This window comes from Indicator indicator, chromosome 14 (genome assembly GCF_027791375.1).
Source record: "Indicator indicator isolate 239-I01 chromosome 14, UM_Iind_1.1, whole genome shotgun sequence".
NCBI lineage: Eukaryota > Metazoa > Chordata > Aves > Piciformes > Indicatoridae > Indicator > Indicator indicator.
In genome coordinates, this window is record NC_072023.1 from 22,596,961 (window position 1) to 22,621,188 (window position 24,228).

Genomic DNA, 24,228 nt, shown 5'->3' on the forward strand with positions numbered 1-24,228 from the left:
CATAAACCCCTCAACTTTTAAACAAATATTATTGCTCTTCTGAGGCTTGAGAATATGTTCCATTTCAAAATAACTTCAAGCTACATTTGTCTCTGGACTAAATCCACCAATGTCCTTAGGATTAGATCATGGATTCATTTGGCTCATGATATTATGCTTGGAGTAATTACAGTTGGAGACTTTTGGGTTTTTGCCAGGATCAAACTTTGAAAGAAATGGTAGATAGTAGAAGACAGTGACAGTGCCTTGCAAGTATGAGACATGACAAGAAGGTTTGCAAATGATTCCATTTCATTGAGGCTTCATGAAATGAAGATTGTTGTTCTAGGATGCAGAACAAGTACATAACTCCAAGGAACTGAAAATATGTAATGGTGAAATGAGTCAAAAAGACAGGAAACATCGTTACTGTTCATCAGCAGAGCTTTGCTCATGAGGCTTATACAAGTATTTGGGAATTCATTAGTGCAAGGGAGATACTTTCCAGTTGGGGTTCTGTGAGACTTACATGTTTGGTGCTGCACATAGTGTAATCATGTCCTGCAAAATGCAAACTAGGATTCCCAAAAGTGAATTTACTGTTTATTTCTTTTTCTTTCTTGATGGTGATACAGGAAGAGTTTGGCAAGCTTGAGGGAGTCATTAGTTCATCTCACAGTCATGTCCAAGCTAGTCGGGACTAGTAACAGTTCATATGCAATCTCTAAAGGATGCTAAACCCAGGAATCTCATTTACATGTGAATGTTGGTGTGACCGAGGTGTGACCCAGTGCTGGGTGTGGCCCGAGCACTTTGTAGCTCCAAACTACAATTGCAATCACACACTCAATCTCCTGGTAAAGCACTCAGCGTAGCTGAGGTTGCAAATCTTACCTAAAAAGTGTCCCTTCTGGAGGCAGGAAAGGGGAGAAACCCCTCAGTCTGTCCCAGCCCTTTGGCATCTACCTCTTGATCTCCTTCAAATGAGATATGGCATATTTATACCTCATTATCTACAACTGTGCAGAGTGTTGGGGTGGGACTGCAGTAAAGTCATTGTTCTTGCTGGGCAACCAGTTGTTTCTTTATCAGTTGCAGAAGATATTTCTTGTTTTTTTAGTGTGATTCCTCTGGTCATCAGGTTGCAGGTGATAAGTGGAAGAATGGAATGGTGGGTCACTGCTTTGCCCTTTCCATCATGCTCAGACCTATGGCAACACAGACTACTGGATCTCCAGCCAGCCCCTGTGCCTGCTCTGGTCACCATGTGTTTATAAGCAACACTTGGCTTGATATTGTTTCCATTATTTCACACTTCCAACACTAGGTTTTATGTAACATTTAATGTGAATAGCTTTATATGAAAGAGCAGTTTAGATTTAGGCTAGAAACGGCTGGCTGGATAGAAACAGAAGAAGAAATAATCCCTAGACACCCATGCTGCCTGATTCCAGGTGAAACCATCATCTTTGCTTATGCAGTCCTGGGTTCAGCAGCTGACTGAGCATGAATCAGGAGGAAATCACAAGGGGACACAGTCTCAAATTGTGCCAGGGGAGGTATAGGCTGGATATGTAGGAGGAAGTTCTTCACAGAGAGATTGGAATGTGCTGCCCAGGGAGGTGGTGGAGTCACCATGAGTGGAGATGTTCAAGAGAAGCCTGGATGAGGCACTTAGTGCCATGGTCTGGTTGATTGGATAGGGCTGGGTGATAGGTTGGACTGGATGATCTTGGAGGTCTCTTCCAACCTGGTTGATTCTATGATTCTCAAGGTAGCTAAATCCCTTCACACCCATCAAGAGTGTGACTCTAAGGACATAAGTCTAGGACCATGTAAGGAAAAATTAATAAGTAGTTAATCTTAGGCCTTATCTGGAAAGTGTTCTATTTCTATGGAAGCTGAATATTTGGCTCTGAAGGCTGGAGCACATCATAGGAACTCTTTGTGTCAGAGTATTGAAGCAAATAGAGGTACCCAGTTATGTGTCAGCTGGAAGAGCATTCTATGATCATTCTATTTGTGATGTTCTCACCTGGTTTTATGCATAATTCTTTACCTCATTTTTCATCTTTGATTTTTACAGACTTGGCTTGCCCCATCTTTGTGGGGATAGTAAATCCAAAGGAAGCAACACATTCAGGCATCTCAGAACCATTCCTTGAGGCAGTTGGAGCACTGTTGATTTGCCAGAGGAGCAGTGTGGGAATATTACCAAGCACAGGCTTTTGGGAAGGGAATTTTCTGGCAGGCAAAAATAGTAATTTTATAGGACTAGTAAAGTTGTACAGCTCCTGCAAATCCCCTGAACATTGTGGCCACCTAAGAGCTGACAGCTGCAAACTGGTTACAGTCAAACCTCCATATCACACTAGCATATCTGGGGACTTGGCTAGCCTGTTTCTATGAGTAATAAAACAACACTAAATTGATGTGAATATAGTATTATAGCCAATAATATGCATCTAATGTCTCACCTATTCAAGGCACTGAACAAATAACCACATGTGAACTGAAAAATGGGAGTAGAATTTGGAAACTAATCAATGATAAAATACAGGAATTATATAAGTTAACTTTTCCCTGCTTTATTGTAGTGTATCAGCCAAAAAAAAAAAAAAAATCCCCAAATCCTCACACAATCTATTAAAAATCTGCCCAGAAGCTGGGAATGGGCTGATATTACAGCTGGCAAGAGGTACAAGATTTCCATCTGTGGATCTTTACTCAAATCTGTGCCAACCTGAAAGACCAAGACCTGCTGTCAGTTAGCTTGTCATCTTAAAACAAAAAATAAATCAAAAGTATCAGAAAAACCCTTGTTGACAGCATCACTGGAAAGGCCAAAGACCATTTAATGCTATCATCTGAAAAACTTTCCTACTTCATAGATTCATAAAATGGTTTGAGTTGGAAGGGACCTTAAAGATCATCCAGTTCCAACCTCCCTGCCATTGGCAGGGACACCTTCCACTAGCCCAGGTTGCTCAAGGCCTCATCCAGCCTGGCCTTGAACACCTCCAGGGAGGGGGTATCCAAAACTTCCAAGGGCAACCTGTCCCAGTGTCTCACCACTCTTACTGTAAAGAATTTCTTTCTAATATGTAGTTTAAATCTACCCTCCTCAAGACTCAATCTATTCCCTCTCATCCTATCCCAAGTCCAGGTAGATGACATCAGTTGCTCTTCCCTTATCCGCTGATGCTGTAACTCCATCATAGAAAGCCACCAAGTTCATCAGGCATGATTTGGCCAAGAGAGCCAATGGGATCCTGGGATGCATCAAGAAAGGTGCATCCAGCAGGGCTAGGGAAGTTCTTCTGCCTCTCTACTCTGCCCTGCTGAGACCACACCTGGAATCCTGTGTCCAGTTTTGGGCTCCCCAGTTCAGGAGAGACAGAGAACTGCAGGAGAGAATCCAAGGGAGAGCCATGAGGATGCTTAGGGGACTTGAGCATCTCCCCTGTGAAGAGAGACTGAGAGCCCTGGGGCTGTTTGGTCTTGAGAAGAGAAGACTTAGAGGGGATCTGATCAATGTCTATAAATATCTGAGGGGTGGGTGTCAAGTGGAGGGGGCCAGGCTCTTTTGGGTGGTTCACAGTGATAAGGAACAATGGGTTCAAACTTGAACACAGAAGGTTCCACCTCAACATGAGGAGAAACTTTTTTTACAGTGAGGCTGACAGAGCACTGGAACAGGGGAATTGTGGAGTCTCCTTCTCTGGAGACTTTCAAACCCCACCTGGATGCATTCCTGTGTGGACTACCCTAAGAGATCCTGCTCTGGCAGGGGGGTTGGACCTGATGATGTCTTGAGGTCCCTTCCAACCTCTGATATACTGTGAGACTGTGGTTTGGCCTTGGTGAAGCCACGTTGCTTACCTCCAATCACATTTTCTTTATTTCCCATATGCCTTGCCAAGGTACAGAGGTGAGACTGACTGGCCTAGAGTTTCTGGGGTCTTCCTTTTTTCCCGTTTTGAAGATGAGGTTTATGTTTCCCTTTTTCCAGTCAGCAGATTGCCATAACCTTTCAAATACAATGGACAGGGATTTGGCAACTTCATCTGCAGGTTCCCTCAGGATCCATGGGTGGATCTGGTCTGGCTCCCTGGATTTGTGTACCTTCAGGTTCTTTATATGGTCTTGAACCTGATCTTCACTGGTCATGGGCAGATCTTCCTTTTCCCACTTCCTACCTTTGTTTTCTAGAGCTTGGGTGGTGCAGCCAGAGCCCTTGCTGATGAACACTGAGGCAAAGTAGTCATTGAGCACCTCATCCTTCTCCACATCCCTTGTGACCAGGTCTCCATTTTCCCTTCAGAGAGACCCCACATCTTCTCTAGCCTCCTTGTCACTGATGTACCTGATGGAATTCTTCTTCCTCCCCTTTATGTCCCTAGACAAACTGAATTCTCTGTGCATTTCTGCTTTCTTAACCTAATCCCTAGCTGCTCAAACAACTTTTTTGTAGTCCTCCTAGGCTGCCTCTTCTTGGTTTCATTATAGACTCTCCTTTTTTGCCCAAGTAGGTACAAGAGCACCTTGTTCATCTCTGCCAATCTCCTGGCACTCTTGCCTGCCTTCTTCCTTCTTGGGATGGGCTTGGAGAAGATGGTCCTTGAATACTGACCAGCTTTCCTGGGCCACTCTTCCCTCCAGGGCTTTATCCCATGACGCTCTGCCAAGCAGATCCCTGAAGTGATAAAGTCTGCTCTCTTGAAATCCAGAGTGAGAGCTAAGATACATTGGTGGAAAAGTCCAAAGTTAAGCATTAGCAAGCTTGTTTGATTCTACTGAAAAATAAAATGGATTTCTTTTGCATATTCCACTAAACAATCCTCAGATCACCATCTTATCTGTCAGCTCACCAGCAGTTACAGGCACTCCTGACTCCACCTCAGTGTGAAGTACTTGCCTGGAAGTACAGTATTTCATTCACTGTGATAACTGAAGTAACCTCTGCTTTCCTGAAGGCCTTCAGGTTTTGTCATGTTTCTTCTAACCAGGCTTTGATATCTCCCTTTGCTTTTTCTGTTTCCTGTCCCTTCTGCCTCTTACCAACTCCACCATTAAAGCCACAACTAGTTTGCTGGACATCCTTATCCCTACTGCTTTACAAATGTTTTGCTAACTGAATTAATGTAATCCCTTCACCAGTTTTCCCCCACAGAACTTAACGACAAGGCAGAAGACTCCAGATGAAAGCTGCTTTTGAGGCTTTCTGTGCAGGCTTTCAATTCACTGCCTATGAGTCTCTCAGTCTCAGGAGTGCCAGCTGCTGGTTTGATTCCATTTGTGAAATGGAATTGGAGTACCTGAAGGGATATAAGTTTGAGGGAAAACATAGTTACTGAATGTTTGTTCAGAGCTACAGTGTGAATGAGTAGATACAAATAAACACACTAATTTCATATGCTCTCAATCTGCCTTCAAGTACTGTGGAAAACAGTGATAGGAAGCACAAAAGTTGCAGGAATAAAGCCTATGTTAATTTATCTATTGAGACTCTTTGTACTTTTAGGAAAAAAAAAAATCCATGCTTTTATCTCAAGAGGTGTTACTGAAAATAGCTCAAATTCCACATCCAGATACCACACAACTTAGCATTAAGTTTGTAGCTACACAGTTTTTTACAAATGGGTCTTTTCTGGTGTAATGCCTTAAACCAAAAGCTGAACTGCTAGCCCTAGACTTTCAAGTCTATATATGGAATTTCTTTGCACAAAACAAGCTAAATGAGTCTAAAAATACTTTTCAAATATTTTCCAGAAAACTACATTTAGCTTTTAAACCCATCTTCACTAGAAAACATAGGTGAAATGTTTTTGCTTTGGGATCTGGGGTCACTGAACTCTCCAAAAGCCCTAACGCGTGCGTGAGCCAAAAAAAACCCCAACCCACAAAACAACAGTCCACACAAACTCCTGAGAACCAAGTCAGCTGACTCTGGCACAGCACAAATGTTTTTAAACTCATTTCAGCTTCTTTTATGAAGATAATCCAAGCAGTACCAACTTGCTCATTCCACGAGCATCTTTTCTGCTTCTCCCAGGACAAAACAATAACATAGGAGTCAAAGACTTGCAGCAGCAGAGTCACAGCCTAGATTTTTTTGTTGTTGTTGTACTGTGGCAACAGATCTGCAGATGAGCAAATATTTGCGTTATAATATGAAAAGGGATGTTAGAAAATAACAGACATCATAATCTTTTTTTTTTTTTTTAAACCAGCCACAGTACTTTTAGAGAAAGCTGGAATGCACTGTCTCTAATGTAAATGTACAGTACTCCATTTAACATACTCCTTTTATTTATTCTGTCTTGGTAATCAGCTGCTGCCTTTGAGAGGATAATAACATTAGGTTTTTTATTCACACCCATACAATGTAATGTACTATGACTGATTTAGTTCTTTAGGAGAAGCTAAATAAAAAAAGAAGGAGAAATACACAAGAGCACTCTTGTTTGAATAAACACTGTGCTGTCTGTATGGAATAACAATTATATGCTGAAGCTCGAGCAGATGTATGGGTGTGAATCACATAAGGGTAGGTTGGGGAATTATAATCAGACAAACAGACCTAGGAATCAATCATCAGTGGAAATTTTTCCATGGTCAAACAGCAGATTTTTCTAACTATTATGAGGCAAGAGGAGAATATGATTTTTCAGGGCACGTTTTTCTACATGTCTAGTGTGGAAGTTCCCAGAGTGTGGGATATGTGTTTGTAGTACAGAAATGCAAAGCTGAATGAGAGTAGGCACTGACATTGGCAGCCATGGTTAACACTGCTCAAGAAAGTTTGTAAACTCCTTATTTACTAAGCTGCAAGAATCATAGGATCACAGAATGTTAGGGGCTGGAGGGGACCTCAAAAGCTCATCCAGTCCAACCCCCCTGCCAGAGCAGGGTCACCTAGAGCAGATCACACAGGGACACATCCAGGTGGGTTTTGAATATCTCCAGAAAGGGAAAAGAACAACTCTGTAGTTAAGACTAGAGATGTGAAGGCTATTTTTAACTAGTTTTGCCATAAACTGACCCAGGTCAGATATGGACTGATTTGCACCACCACTAGGTATCCAACTGTCATTTTACTCAGTAGAAGGAGTCAATAAAATTCACAGTCTTTGAAGGATGAGGTCAGCTTCTGTGTTACAAATCATGCAATGTAAATGGTGTGGCTTCATTGGCATGTGTGACAGTTCAAAACAAATGTCATTTGCCTACTTTTCTTCGTAATTTCTTCATTAGCATACAAAAAAACCCCCAAGCAAACAAAAATGCAAAAAAAAATCAAACAAAAACCAACAACAAAAACAATCAACAACAAAAATCATTCAATGAGGTCTTTTGGTGTCTTTCCCAGTAGTGTTAGTACCCATTTACTTACAAAACAGCTTTACCTGAACCATCAGTATACTCAGTCCCAAAAAGAGTTAACTGGGAAGAGTCATGCTTTGAATTTTGTCTTCAGTCAAGCCTCCTATTTGTTTTGCATTTTGGGTGGTGTCAGGTATCCTGCATTAGACTGTTAGAAAGGAACAAAAGGATCTGTAAAGCACCCTCCAAAAACCTAGCTGAAGCATCTTCCATCAGCTCCAAGCAGTAAGGAAAGGGGCTTGTTAACTTCATTCTTTGCTGTTCACTTAAGACACACCATAGCCTAGGAGAATTAAGAACAGATCGCACATGAACATTACTGTTTGACCATTGATTGAGTGGCATTTATCTAGTGAATCAGCAAGGGGTTTTGTCCCTCTCCCTGAGATGTCTCCTGGCTAAGAAAAGTAATTTTAGCTTGATGCTTTGTGGGGAGTCTTAGGTGAAAGTGAAGACACAAAGGCAAAGGGACAGAACCGAAGTCATTGCTGTGGTACTGCAGGGAATGTGGAGCCTTGCAGTCACTGCTTTTGCGGCTTTCATCCCTGCTCTGAGTGGGGAGGTGAAAGTAATCCTTGTCATTTCATCACAAATGCATTAACCTACCAAAGGTAAAGGGCTTTTATCATATTCAGTTCAGGATAGAAGGAGGTTTCTCTGCTATTACTGCTTCTACAGAATTTCCATGTGCATTAGCTTCTTCCCAAAAGGCATTTACCTAGTCCTGGCAGTTAAGTGTTTTCTAGCCCCTGAATTAAAAGAATTCAAAAGTAATTTGGCAAATAGCTGATATTCCAGGTGTTTATATAAATTGTAAAAGAAAAACTAATATTTTCCAATAAGCTTGGCTATGGTTATGGAACCAGTCTGTTTCTAGTGAGAAGTCCCCTAAGCATCCTCCTGGCTCTCCATTGGATTCTCTCCAGCAGGTCTCTGTCTCTCTTGAACTGGGGAGCCCAAAACTGGACACAGTATTCCTGGTGTGGTCTCAGCAGGGCAGAGTAGAGAGGTAGAAGAATTTCCCTAGCCCTGCTGGGCACATCTTTCTTGATACATCCCAGGATCCCATTGGCTCTCTTGGCCACAAGAGCACATTGTTGTTCCATGGAGAACTTGCTGTCCACCAGCACTCCAAAGTCTTTCTCTATGGAGCTGCTTTCCAGCAGAGCAGCCCGTAATCTCGGTTTTAAGCTAAAGAGGGTAGATTCAGACTAGATATAAGGAAGAGCTTTTTGGCAATGAGGGTGGTGAAACATTGGAACAGGTTGCCCAGACAGGTGGTAGGTGTCCCATCCCTGGAAAGATGCAAAATAAAGATGCAAAATCAGGTTGGATAGGGTTCTGAACAAGCTAATCTAGTTTGAATATGTCCCTGCTCACTGCAGGGTGATTGGACTAGATGACCTTCGTTTGGAAGGTCACTTCCAACTCAAACTATTCTATGATTTTCTAGAACTATGATTTTATATAATGCTCTAACTGGGAAGTTATAGTGGATTTATACCACCATGGAGTGCATTTTCAGCTTGTGTCCAGCTTTTCTTCTTTTGTTAGAAGAAATAGAAGACACACAGCATCTCTATTTCAAATAAGGTTTCTTGCAAAGATCACCTGGTCTCTATTCCAATTTCCATTTCACAGCATCTCTATTTCAAATAAGGTTTCTTGCAAAGATCACCTGGTCTCTATTTCAATTTCCATTTCACAGCATCTCTATTTCAAATAAGGTTTCTTGCAAAGCTAGGTCACCTAGTGCAACTTCTCATTTAAGCAGATCTCTTAGCTTTTTATCCTGTCATAATAACTGTGTAATCTAACTGCAGCAGGGATATCTGTGATGATTATATCCTATATTATATCCTATATGATGATTACATCCTGTGTTATATCCTATATTGCCTGGATTATATCCTATCCAGGCATCCCAGGATGATCAGGGGGCTGGAGCACCTCTGCTGTGAAGACAGACTGAAAGAGTTGGGGCTGTTCAGTCTGGAGAAGAGAAGGCTCTGAGGTGACCTTCTTGTGGCCTTCCAGTATCTGAAGGGGGCTCCAAAAAAGCTGAGGAGGGACTTTTTAGGATATCAGGATATAGGACATCCTTTTTAGGATATAGGACTTGGGGGAATGGAATAAAGCTGGAAGTGGGGAGATTCAGACTGGATGTAAGGAAGAAATTCTTCACCATGAGAGTGGTGAGAGCCTGGAATGGGTTGTCCAGGGAGGTGGTTGAGGCCCCATCCCTGGAGGTGTTTAAGGCCAGGCTGAATGAGGCTCTGGCCAGCCTGCTGTAGTGTGAGGTGTCCCTGCCCATGGCAGGGGGGTTGGAACTAGTTGATCCTTGTGGTCCCTTCCAACCCTGACTGAATCTATGAATCTATGACAGAGGATTCCCACCTCTCCGAGTTAGTTTTACATGAACACGAACCTCTTGCATTTGGGCTCCAAACAAAACATTGTGAACTCAGTAAAGAGCAAGAAGTCTTTTACTGCTAAGTTGTCCTGGACAGAAATCCTGCTTCAGTAGATATATGATACCACTTTGGAAAATGGAATGACCTCAATCATACATACTGTGTAATTGTTTGGATGTCAAGTTTTCCACAGAAGTTCAGCAACAAAAGTTCCACAGCATTTAATGCTTGAATGAGGAACCAATTGTTCAGACTAATGATGTGCCAAAATAACAGTAGCTGCCTCCCAGAGCAGACCTATGTAGTTAGAATGTATTTTCTTCCTTCCATCCAGATGTTAATGTGATCAGAAACATCAGCCTATTCACTAGCTCATGTGCTCATGTGCTGCATGGCAAAAAACTCATCCTTGAATTTGATTCCTTTTCTCTGTGTCCTGATAGAAGAGATCTTGGCTACAGTAGCCCATCACTTATGGAGGTTGTCCAAAGATAAAGACAACAACAGATCTTCTACGGTGGGAGAATGCAGTGGTCTCGTTTTCTGGGAGATAAGAGCTGCAGCAATTCTCTATCATTCCTCTGCACTGATCTCAAGTCGACTCTGGCTGCCAGTTTGAGGGTCAGATCCTAATCTTCAAAGGCATCAGCAAGTTTAAATCTATTTGTATTGGCAGGGCAATGCTATCTTCAGAAAAGCAGTTCAGCATCCAAGAGAAAGGGTGAAGGGTCCTCACTACTGAGTAAACTACTCAAGGAGGTCACCCACTCATCAGTCCTGAACCATAAAGCCACTCCTTATATGTGCCACCAGTGTGCACTTGCAGCTCAGAAAACCATTCATATCCTGGGCTGCATCGAGAAGTGTGGCCAGCAGGTCAAGGGAGGTGATTCTCCCCCTCTACTCCGCTCTGGTGAGACCCCACCTGGAGTACTGTGTCCAGTTCTGGAGCCCCTATTACAAGAGGGATCTGGACGTGCTGGGAAGTATCCAGAGAAGGGCCACCAGGATGATCAGAGGGCTGGAGAACATCTCCTGTGGAGACAGACTGATAGAGTTACGGTTATTTAGTTCAGAGAAGAGAAGGCTCCGAGGAGACCTTCTTGTGGCCTTCCAGTATCAGAAGGGCACTACAAGAAAGCTGGGGAGGGATTTTTTAGGGTGTCAGGGAGTGATAGAACTGGGGGGAATGAAGCAAAACTAGAAATGGGTAGATTCAGATTGGGTGTTAGGAAGAAGTTCTTCCCCATGAGGGTGGTGAGACACTGGCACAGGTTGCCCAGGGAGGTGGTGGAAGCCTCATCCCTGGAGGTTTTTGCAGGCCAGGCTGGATGTGGCTGTGAGCAACCTGCTGTAGTGTGAGGTGTTCCTGCCCATGGCAGGGGCTTTGGAACTAGATGATCCTTGAGGTCCCTTCCAACCCTCACAATTCTATGATTCTATGATTCTATATCCTGTCTGAAATTACCTGTCTCTCCTGTGGAATGTTCCCCCTCTTTATGCTATAAAACCATTTATTTTATATCAGAAATGTAGAACTGTAAACTAAGACTAATAAGATTTATTTACACTCAGGAATAAACAAACCTACAATAATTGAAGCAGGTTTTTTGCACAAAAATAAGAATAATAATAAAAAAATGCTGCTGCTCATTGTAGGATCCTTATGACATCCTGGATTCCAACTCTGGAGTTTGCATTTGGAAAATGACACTGTTAATTCCCAGATTTGAGTAATTTTAGATACACCTAAGACCTATCTTGCAAAAGAGTTTTTTTCCACTAGAACTGAGTTGATCCAAGTTTAAGAATAAATCTTTCCTGAGAAAGATTTATGTTACCTGTTCATCTCCCTTCAGAAACAGCTTCTTCTGCCTTTCCATGCACCCTGGCAGGGATTACAGAATCACAGAAACATTCAGGTTGGAAAAGACCCTCAGGATGACCAAGTCCAACCCAGAACCCTACTCTACAAGGTTCACCCCTAAACATATCCCCAAGCACTACATCCAAACCACCTTTAAACACATTCAGGCTTGGGGACTCCACCACCTCCCTGGGCAGCACATTCCAATGCCTGACCACTCTTGCTGGGAAATTTTTTTTCCTAATGTCCAGTCTAAACCTACCCAGTTGTAGCTTGAGGCAATTCCCTCTTGTTCTATCACTAATGACCTGTGAGAAGAGACCAGCACCAGCCTTTCCACGACGTCCTTTCAGATAGTTGTAGAGAGCAATGAGTTCTGCCCTCAGCCTCCTCTTTTTCACACTAACCATCCCCAGCTCCTTCAGTCACTTTCCATAAGATTTATTCTCCAGTTCCTTCCCCAGCTTCCTTGCCCTCCTCTGCACTGGCTCCAGGTAATTCCCTGCAGTTGCTGATTCATGCTGAGATTGCTCAAGCAACACTTTGATGCAAGCTTTACATTTGCAATAGAGTGCCTGCCATTGTAGGAAGGGCCTCTTGCAGAAGCCTAGGTTTGTCTTTCCTTTATGAGCAATCAGCTGTGCTCCAGGTTGTAAGGCAGCAGGTATCAGGCAGATCCATATGGCAATCTATGATTTGCTTCATTTTTTTAGTGAGCAGGAGGGAAAAAAGAGGAAGTGTTAAGCAAAAACATGCAACCCCACAACTCTTGTTGCATTTATTTTGCATTTATTTATCTGCCTTGAAGTAGGCCAACAAGAGAACTCTACCTGTTGACATTTCACAGAATCACAGAATGTTAGGGGCTGGATAGGACCTCAAAAGCTCATCCAGTCCAACCCCCTGCCAGAGCAGGATCACCTAGAGCAGATCACACAGGAACACAACCAGGCAGGTCTTGAATATCTCCAGACAGGGAGACTCCACAAACCCCCTGGGCAGCCTGTTCCAGTGTTCTGTTACCCTCACATTGAAAAAGTTTTTCCTTATGTTTCCATGGAACTTCCTATGCCTCAGCTTCTACCCACTGCCCTTTCTCCTGTCATTGGGCATCACCCAGCAGAGCCTGGCTCCAGCCTCTTGGCACTCACCCTGCACATCAACATGAATGAGGTCAGCCCTTAGTCTCCTCCTCTCCAAGCTAAAGAGCCCCAGCTCCCTCAGTCTGCTGGTTACAGCTTCATTTTAAAACTTTATTTCATATTTTTTCTTGATGCTTCAGGTCTTGAGCAAGCTACAACTTTGTTTTTACAAAGCTATTAGGTCTCAGAATGAAAAAACAAAACAAAACCAAACCAAACAAAACAAAACCAAAAAAAAGAACCCAAATGAACCTTAAGGATTCAAAGTTACAGGGAAATTAAAAATATCCTAATTTTACAGCTGGACTGCCTGAATTGTGATATTTACAATGAGCAATCTGGCTGAAAATTCTGATCTAGATATCAAGTTTTTCTGAGCTAGCTTTATATAATGACGGGTCTACCCTCAAAGGCATTTCAAAGATTCCACTTTTGTGATTCATTTGTAAAGGGAGTTATTTCCAACCTTTCCCATGATCTTGGTGTCATGGGATTTTTATTCTCTGGGAGCCACGATGACACAAATAAGATTAGAGCCATGATGACACAAATAACATTAGCAACAACAAATGCATAATCCATTTTGAATTCATAGTAAGAAAGAAACTCACAGCCCAGCCTCTGACAATCTCTTGGTAGGCAACAGCTTTTGTTACCTGCTAGTGGTGTATAGCCAGCTGTCATCCATTGTGGAAGGCTGCACAGACTCAACTAACTGTCAGCACAACTGCAGTTTGTTTTCACCTTTTTCTTGTGTTTCCTGTATAACTGTCAAATCACATACTCTCTCTGACTCCTATAGCATCTGTACAATAACCCTCTTCAGGTTTGTTTCTATTCAACTCCAAACAGCTTGTTAGAGTGAGACAAATTCTGTCATCTTTGCTCTTGTAGTGGAACAATTCACTAAGGTAAATAATGGGAGTGAGAAGGTATATTGGACTTTTATCAGAAGTGGAGACTGATTTTAAGGCTTGTAGATGTGTTCATATATCTGCATAGAGAGAATGAAGTTATTAATAAAAGGATAAAACTCCCCTATGAAGAAAGACTGAGAGCCCTGGGGCTGTTTAGTCTGGAGAAGAGAAGGCTGAGAGGGATCTGATCAATGTCTATCAATAGCTGAGGGGTGGGTGTCAAGTGGAGGGGGCCAGGATCTTTTTGGTGGTGCAGAGTAATAAGACAAGGACCAATGGATACAAACTTGAATACAGAAAGTTTCAGCTCAACATGAGGAGAAACTTCTTTACAGTGAGGGGGATGGAGCACTGGAACAGGCTGCCCAGAGAGGTTGTGGAGTCTCTTTCTCTGGAGACTTTCCAAACCCACCTGGATGCATTCCTGTGCAGATTCCCCTGGGTGATCCTGATTTTGGCAGGGGGGTTGGACTCGATGATCTCTGGAGGTCCCTTCCAACCTCTAGTGTTCCATGATTCTGTGATTCTAATAGTGTGGAGGCTTATCCAGTGTGCAAATTCTAGGTAATGCAGGGCAGTTTGATTACCATACCAGCTGGCACTTTCTCAACAATTCAGTGCACAGAGAAAGAGAAATCCCTATCCCTGTGAGAGATTTCTCTCACTTCAAGCAGACTGTGTGCATTCTCTATCTCTTTTGGGGTCAAATCAAGGGTATCAGTTTCTTGGACCATCCCATAATGAACTGATACTGTAAAATCAATAACATTTCAAAAGAACTATGAAGGCAGCATGAGTGTGCCTTCAAATGTCTGTCCTGAACCTCCTCCACCTTGGGCTTGGTGTGCTCCTTCCAGCCACTGTAAGATGTTCCAGTGAAGCATGCCACATGTGCCACACCATTGCAGAGTGCCACAAGGTCACTTTGAGCCTCCAGCTTCTTACTCTGCAACTAAAGATATTGCTTTTGTGTACAAGTTTCTGTTACAATGTTATCTTCTTGGAATTTGGTATCAAACACCTCTCGCTTTTCCAGGTAGATCACACACTGGGTTTGGGAAACACTCAGCTTGTGCTGCAGCAAATTAAGTTCCTGCTGTGTCTCCTGAATGTCTCTCCTGTATTGAAAGAGGAACAGCTAGGAAAATGTGGTGATACATCATTGATATTTGTACTATATTTTGACAAAGGATGTTACAAATTAATAGTAGAATTTAACCTGAAAATTTGCTCATAGCAAGTACCTGAAATACAGACAGCAGACCAGATAATAATTTTGCATATGGTCTAATCATAGCATGAATAAATATTTAAGGGATGTGTGGTATCTATTTCTTACAATCCTAGAATCATAGAATTGTTAGGGGCAGTGCAGGGGCATGGTAGTGTTACTGGGGTTTTATGGAATATGAAAGAATTAATAGTTTGAACCAACTGGGTGTGAATCAAATTCTGTTGCTGCCCAACACAGAAACAGAATATTGTTCAAAGCATATTTATCCTAGTGAAAATATACAGAATCATAGAATTGTCAGGGTTGGAAGGGACCTCAAGGATCATCCAGTTCCAAACCCCTGCCATGGCCAGGGACACCTCACACTAGATCAGGTTGCCCAGAGCCACATCCAGCCTGGCTGCAAAAACCTCTGGGGATGGGACTTCCACCACCTCCCTGGGCAACCTGTTCCAGTGTCAGCACCCTCATGGGGAAGAACTTCTTCCTAACATCCAATCTGAATCTACCCATTTCTAGTTTTGCTCCATTCCCTTTAGTCCTATCACTACCCTTTCTTGTAGGCCCCCTTCAGATACAATGGAATGGGACAGATAGTTGCTTTTTCATTAATTTTTTTTAATGCAGTTAAATGGTATTTATAAGGCACTTTAAAGTACTGTAGGAGAACAAAACAAGACTGGTTTGATATAAAATTTTCTTTTCAACCTACATTTGTTGCCAGTCAGTTTGATTTTTGTCTGACCAAGAGAGCAGAGCCATACCTTACCTACATAAGTTATTTTTGTCATTTTGAAACATTGTTTTTCTCCTTTCAAAATGGGGCCAAACGAAGTCTTAATATTCTTGATGGGATCATTCGTTTTCCAAAAAATTTTCTAGACTTCAAACAATTAAATTGAAATTATATGGTCTGAAGTATCTCTAGATTGGTTTGGTGATTTTATTTTGCAGACTGCTCTGGTTCACACTCAACATGGTCCAGAATAAGACATCACGTTGCAAATGTGTGTGAAGATTCCAGTGTTGATGAGGATATATTATTTGCACATTTATTTTGAGAGAGGTCTGTTTTAGTCCCTGTGAATGTAGAAGGAAAGGACAGATTTCTTCTAACACTGTTCTGGTTTTGTTTTCAGTCTCACAGAAATTGGATTGCAAAACTGCTATCTTCTCTCAGGAGTCTGCTGCTTTGCTGCCAAGGTCAGCCCTGCAAGCTATTTCTCTGGTGTATTAAAACCAAGTGGGCTCTTCTCCATGTCCTCTGTTTACTTCTTTGCACCAGTTTTTAACCCTTACAGCTGTTTAAGCTCTAGGATGATGCCTCCATCCCCTTACCCATCCTCAAGCTGCCCATTCTCCAGCTGCTGAGCTGCTGTACTTGCCAAGAGATGAAGGTCTGTATGGGGGCAGAGGGATTAGGCTGTACTAAGCTGATGAGGAGGAACTGTTACAGACCCCAAAAGTGGCAATGACTAAGGTCAAGGATGCACAAAGATTTGTTCCTCTGAACAGCCATGTGGTTCCAGAATTGGCTAGAAGATTGTGGTGGCAGTTGTAGAAGAGTGCTGGGCTGGTTTTGGTTTGTTCTGGACCTGCACTGGCTTGTTTGTCCTTTTCACCTACAGTATTTTTCCCTGTCTTAGATGTAGAACCCAAATAGTGGCTATAGATTAGGAGGTTTTCAAAGGAGACTGGGAAGTTGCAATGTACAGGACAATTAAACACAGGTTCTGAACTCACTGGTTAACTCTTGACTGTATTGGCTACCACATCCTCAGTGCTGTGAGGATTATAGTCTGGGCTGTGGCTTGAGTGAGTTTGGGTTTAAGTGTTCATAGCTTTGAGAGGCTGATACAGTGAGCAATATCTACATACAGATACTCACTGATGGCTGATATGAATGTACCTCCTTTGCATTTAAAGTTCCATGAGGAACCAACTGGAAAGAGCACCTGTGAGCCAAGATTTCTGAGCATACTACTAGTGTCTGTGTTTCTTGGTTCTGTATCCTATTGTCAAGGCTCTCTGCTGCAGAGGGTAGTGTGTAAACAGTCAGAAAAACTTCCTGACACTGAAAGGACTCTGTCATCGAGGTGCAGCTTTCACTCAGATGCCCAAAAATCACTTAGAGAGGCTGGAAAAGAAATCTCCCTGTCCAAGAGCTGTAAAGTCAATGTCAATAGATAGGACAGGCAGCCTCACAAGCCTCAGTATAGTGGCCATACAGCCAGCTGTACATTATCTATGAAATGAGGGTAGCTCCATGTCCAAATTCCTCTACACTGCACAGTCCTTTGCTTTTAATGCTCTAGATGTACAGATGATACTTCCTTTACAAGACAAATACCTTCTGGCTTGATAGCTCTGTAAGCTAAATCAGTTCTTCTGTGGTGTGTATGTCTAATTTAATGACAAACTTCCCATTGTAATAAGTGCAGCTGTGACAACATGGGCCTGGAATCCATGGGGTGCTAGAACAGCCCTTGGACAAATGAAGTGTTAGCTATTGGTAGAAAGAAGAAGGTATCTGCAGATCTTCTTAGAAGTCCAAAAGATGACTCAGTGGTTGAAAAGGCAATTCCAGATTATCCCCTATTGTGACCTATAAAAACATCTCTGACATCAAACTTTTTCTGCTTCCAAATGTCAATACAGAGCTCCAGATAACCCAGAACAGACTCAACACCCAAAATAAATCCCAGCAAGGTGAAACAAAGCATACTAACATTTAAGCAACTTCATGAGAAATCAAGTGTCATTCTTTGGTATATTCCCACAATTTAAGTCAATGCAAACATTAACTCGTAAGTAGTTAGTTGTTAGTTTATTGCTCTCCTCCTGGGACCCAGAAGAAGACCTGTACCTCATTTTTATTACTATGTGGTCAAAACTGGCTTCAAGTGAGAAATAATTTAAAATGCAGGTCGTTACAAAATGCATTTCTCTAGTATGAAATAATAAATCCTCTGAAAGGTCTACTGCAATAACTCTAAAGATTTAAAATCCTTAAGTATCTTAAGGATAGAAATTGATGACTAGAACAAGGATAAGGTCAGTATAACATTGCCAACTCAATGAAAGACATCAACGAGGATGAAAAATGTAGCAAATTACTTGCTGCCAAATGATGATGGGGGACTGGGAGCTACTTGTTTCCAATGTATGGTGAGATCCACAGGCAAAAATTTCAATCTTGCCACCAATTAATCAAGTTCTGTCTCACTTAACTCCAACCCTTAGCCCATAAAGCCTTGCTTAATAGCAACAATGAAGTCTTCCTAATAATGAAAATGAAACTTCATGAAAAGATGTTAAGAGGAAAATCTTCTTGAAAACCAAGCCTACTAATAAAGAGACCTTCATTCTGTTATGCCTGTTACTCAGAAAAATGAATATTCTGGGTCAGGGCAATCCTAAGCACAGATACAGGCTGGGCAGTGACTGGCTTGAGAGCAGCCCTGAAGAAGAGGACTTGCGGGTGCTGGTGGATGAGAAGCTCAACAGGAGCCACCAGTGTGCACTTGCAGCCCAGAAAGCCAACCAGAGCCTGGGCTGCAGCAAGAGAAGTGTGGCCAGCAGGGCGAGGGAGGTGATTCTCCCCCTCTGCTCAGCTCTGGTGAGAACCCACCTGGAGTACTGCATCCAGTTCTGGAGTCCCTGTTACAAGAGGGATATAGACATGCTGGAAGGTGTCCAGAGAAGGGCCACCAGGATGATCAGAGGGCTGGAGCACCTCTCCTATGGAGATAGACTGAGAGAGCTGGGGCTATCCAGTTTGGCGAAGAGAAGGCTCTGAGGAGACCTTCTTGTGGCCTTCCAGTATCTTAAGGGGGCTACAAGAAAGCTGGGGAGGGACTTTTTAGGTTGTCAGGTAATGATAGTACTAGGGGGAATGGAACAAAACCAGAAGTGGGTAGATTCAGATTGGATATTAGGAAAAATCCCATGAGGATGGTGAGACCCTGGAACAGGTTGTCCAGGGAGGTGGTAGAAGCCTCATCCCTGGAGGTTTTGAAGGCCAGATGTGGCTGGATGTGGCTCTGAGCAACCTGATGTAGTGTCAGGTGTCCCTGCCCATGGCAAGGGGTTAGAACTGAATGATCCTTGAGGTCCCTTCCAACCCTGACTGATTCTATGATTCTGTATATTTTCACTAGGATAAATATGAACAATATTCTGTTTCTGTGTTGGGCAGCAACAGAATTTGATTCACACCCAGTTCATTCAAACTAGGAATGCCTTCATATTCCATAAAACCCCAATAACGCTACAATGCCCCTGCACAGCAGCCCTGCTGTCTGGCAACATAAGCTTTTGTGTTGATTGGAGATCTCTGGTAATCCAGATTTCATAGGCAGTAGAGTTCAGAAATCTGGTGATCTAAAAAAAAAAATAAAAGAGATTTTAAGCCTTGGAATTTATTTCTGAACTGCAAAAGAAAGTTTGGGCCATAAACCTGTTGGGATACAAGAAGAGAGAAGTCTGGTGGGAATAGTCAGCCCCTCAAATTGTTTTTGGTAGTCTTAAATAGCAGCTTATGGATGAAAGAGGGAAAGGTTGGACATGAAAGTGAATTCACTGTATTTGCATTTTACATCAGGATGTTAACTACCTCTTGGATGTGTTTTTAAATTAAAGAAGATAGAAGAGCTCAAAGAGTTTACAGTTGAATGAACTCAATAGTCAGTGAAACCCAAGTCTGAAGCAGTTTACATTTATAGGAATCCTTTTAGTTCCCAAAGATTTCTATCAATTGGTTTCTTATGCTGCTGGGTGCTTTTTGAGGATTATAAGGTTACTATTATCATAATAGACCACATAATAATAAAAATGTATTATTAACAAGAACAAATAATCTGTTGTCTTTTTCTTGGTGCTTTTCTTACTTCCAGATTTTGCAGACATTACCATATTACAGATCTTATCACACTGTAGTACAGAAGTGGTTGAAAGCACTCAAACCAGGGTGTTTCACCAAGGTGCTTCAGTAGCTAGACTGAAGCAATGGGCACACATTGACCCCACTAAAGGTTGCTTAAAATCATATGCAAAATGCAAAACAGCTGAATTTAGTGTACAAATGCTTGGAAAATAAAACCAAACATGAAACAGCTGTAGGGCTTTAGAGCTGGGGGCGAAGCTGGGAATGACTGGGCCAGGAAAGCAGCTTTGCAGTATGGGACTTGGGGATCCTGGTAGACAGCCAGGTTTGAGTATGCATCAGCAGTGTGCCCCAGGGCCATGGAGGGTGAGCACATATTAGGCAGTAGTAACCAGAAGGCAGCTGCAGATCACAAAAAAAAATATTCTGCTTCTTCAGTAGTGCTTGTGAAGCCATGTCTAGGGCAGTGTGTGTGATTTTGGGGCCCTGAATACAAAAGCAATTGAGACAAACTGATGTGAATCTAGTGCAGGGTCATTAAGATAATTTATTTAGGTGCTGTGGTGTAGAAAAGAGAGTCTAAGAAAGCCTTAACAAGAGAAAAGCTTAACAAGAGAAAGTTTAGGGGAGATCTTTTTGCTATCTGTAACTACCTAACAAAAGTGTGCAGAGGAGACAGGGTCAGAAATGGTTCAGAGGTACACAAGAGAATCATTAGAAGTGATGGACACAGGTTGGAACACAGGAAATTCCAAGCTGATGAAAGAAAAATAAATCACTGTGAAGTTGGTCAGCTTGAGGACACAGACACAGATAGATGGTGGAATGTTTGTTTCTTGGAGATACTGTATGAGTCCCTGAACAACCTGAACTGACGTGGAAGTTAGCCTTGCTGGGAGCAGCAGCAGCAGCTTGTACCAGAGGACCTCTAGAGGTCCCTTCTGAACTGAAGTGTTACCTGAATCTCTAATCTGCTGGTTCTCATTTACATTAAAGCCACTTTCACCTCAGTTCTGCCAGTCTTTCAGGGCTTTCCAGCAAGTGCAAATAAATCAGTAAAGTATAAGGAATTGAAATGGTTAAGCTACACTGCTGTGGCAGTAAACAAGAGTCGGGTCTGTCAGATCTCAGATTCAGCCATGAGCAGCCATCAGCTAGAGTCACTGAACTGGACAAACTGCTGTCTGGAGAAAAGAGCCCACAGGCTGAAGTGGAGAAGTTTATATCTCCTTGAAATGGGAAAATTCAGTGAGCCTACATGCTGGAGTACCTGCCAGTGCTGGTCACACAAGGGGAGTTAAGCCCATACTGAGAAGATTCACCTATAAACACAAACATTTTCTTTAAAACTGTCTGCTTTCTTGGCCAGCAGCTTCTCAAGGGAGCTGCACAGGGAGTTGCATGAAAAATCCTGTGTCCTCATTAGGGCAACCTGACCTATTGTGTGTGCTCAATTGTGAGTGAATGGAGAGTGCTGACAGGAGTGGGCAGTGCAACACGTCTGTCTGTCTCACCACTAAAGAAATAAGCTATCAAACTCTCTCTGCCTGCCATTGGATGAAGCACATGGGATTTTTTCATTTACCACTAAGCTTTTGGATTCCTTCAAAGCTGCTCTAAGCATCTTCCTCATAAATGAGGGAAGTTAATTGAAAATTACTCTCAGCACAGAGAGCCTGACACTGGGGGAGTATTGTCTCTCCATGCTACAGCGATTTGATTGGGGCTGCTGTCAGATGTTATATATGTTATGTTCAACTCAGGACTGAAAAACAGTCGTTGCCATTTGCCCTGTTCTCACAGACAGGGAAGCTCAAGCCATTGTTCCTGATTTGTTTTCAGTTGTTGCAGTCTTCATGCTGTTAATTTAACAGCCTATAACTTAGCCGAGGATAACAAGGATATCTCTTTGGAATAATACAGAGCAAAGGCACATGAAAGGATAATTAATTCTAGTGGCATAGTACTGAGTGCATCCTGATTTATCTGTTGCAACAGTCATTTGCCCTGTAAAGTTCAGCAGTAATTTTGCAGGATGTATGGGCCTGCTCCAATGTCCCAGCAATTCAAAATATCCTTTTGGCTTCAGCAAACTTTGGATTCAGCTTTATCACAATTCTAATTACAGGATCTGAGTGATTTGGATTTACACCCGAATAAATCTTCACCACATCTCACTCTCCTCCATGCAGCAATTCACTTTCTCCAGAGGACAGGGTAGAATTTGGAGGGAGAGAAGAGGAAGGGAAATGCAAAGTCAGCCATAGTGCCTTGCTAGAGGAGAGCAGCCTCTCCTGTGGGTGCATGTGAAAAACCAGAGCCTGCCTACTCCCACTCCCTTGTGAAGGACCTGCACTTTCTTTTAGAATTATAAATGTCTGTCTTGATTTTAAAAGAAAAGGAATCTGGCACATGCTTTTTTTTACCCTTGTTCCATTTGCCTATCACAGGATGTTAGGGGTTGGAAGGGACCTCCAGAGATCATCGAGTCCAACCCGCCCTGCCAGAGCAGGACCATGGAATCCATCACAGGTCACACAGGAACACATCCAGATGGGTCTTGAAAGTCTCCATAGAAGGAGACTCCACAACCTCTCTGGGCAGCCTGTTCTAATGCTCTGTGACCCTCACAGTGAAGAAGTTCCTTCTCATGTTGAGGTGGCACCTCCTGTGCTTAGTTTCTATCCGTTGCCCCTTGTCCTATCACAGGGTGCAACTGAGCAGAGCCTGTCCCCTCCCTCTTGACCCCCAGCCCTCAGACATTTATATACATGTATTAAATCCCCTCTCAGTCTTCTTTTCTCTAGACTAAACAGCCCCAGAGCTCTCAGCCTTTCCTCATAGTAGTGTTCCAGTCCCTTCATAATCCTTGTAGCCCTCCCTTGGACTCTCTCGAGTAGACCTCTGTCCCTCCTGAGCTGGGGAGCCCAAAACTGGGTGCAATACTCCAGGTGCATATAACACACCTTAGAAAGAGATCTTCTCTTTTAATGTAGATGCAGCACCATTTGAATGTGTTATGGAGCCTCTGTTTTGATAGAATGGTAGGAGCAGTGTTACAACAAACTTCATGCCATTTCCTGCAGCTTCTTCAAAGTGTGAATATGCTTAAAAAGAAAGGAACAAAATAATTCGTACAACTGGTATCAAAATAAATTAAGGATAAGTTTCCCTATGCAATAAAGACAAAGAGGAAAGGGCCATAAGTTTAAGGAGAGCATTGAAGCATTTTTATTTTCAGAAGAGATTTGAGTCTTGGGGTGGAAATCCCATTGGCTGTCTCGTTTGTGTTGGCTTTGGTTTTTTTTTTCAGATTGAGAAGGAGGGATATTCCAGACTTCCCAGATCCATTTTCCTCACCTCCTTAAACAAAAATTTGCCTTTCAGATTTTAAATGCAAGGAAAAAAACACAGTCAAACCTGCAATGTTTCCTCCCCACAAATCCCTGAGTACTTTGTGGTTACAGGTTAAGTTTCTGTTAGACCAGGTAGGGTGGCAGTGCTTTGCTGGGTACATTTCTGCCTTATGGTTGTGAATCTGAAAGCTCTTGCAGTCCCTCCAGGGAGTTTCCCAGATTCAGTTATTTCCAGTAACTGTTTATTTGGTTTCACTTTGGGATTAACTCAATTCCTTCTCTTCCTGTTTTTGTGATACTCCAGAAATATCTGTACCACGAGTGTGTTCCCTGTCCTTGGTTTGTTCGTTCTGCGGGTTAAGTCATCCGTGCCGTCCGTGTTAGAAGAGTTTCACTCCTTCTCCATTTTTCCTTTTGTTCCTATACAGCTGCACCAGCCACAAGCATCGCCTGATCAAGACCATTCAACGCCCCTTTTTGAAATTCAGCAGCAGTCTGGGTGTCTCTGCCCTTTGGAGTGGTGAATTCTGCTGGCTGACACCACTCCAGAGGAAGAAGAAATCCTTCTCTTGGCCAAGTACTTGCTTATTCTTTTAACACAGGCTCGTGTAAAGAGGAAGGACTGGCATTATTTTTGTCACTATTTTGCCTGTTTTGATAGGATACAGAGACTTTTCTCAGCACAGAGCCCAGGCTGTGCTAGGCACTGTATACATATCTATGTGAGGACAAGTCTCAGCCTTGAAAACATCACCCTTTTAAAAACTGAAACCACAAAAGACGTGGGAACACATGTCTGTAAACAAATAGGGTGATTATCATTGTGTGTAAGCTCGAGTTCTTCCTTCAGCTCATTGAAAGGCACCCCTTTGAAGGGTCAGGAGGGAAGGCAGCTCAGGTTTTTTCCTCTTTCAGGGGTGGTCCAGTGCAGAGGCAGAGATGGATCATTATGCTAAGCTGCTGCATGAGAACCTTTCTGCTGCTGTGCCTGTCACCTGCAGCCTGGCACAATGACTTTTCCTTGTACCCTTTCCCCTCATCACCCCCT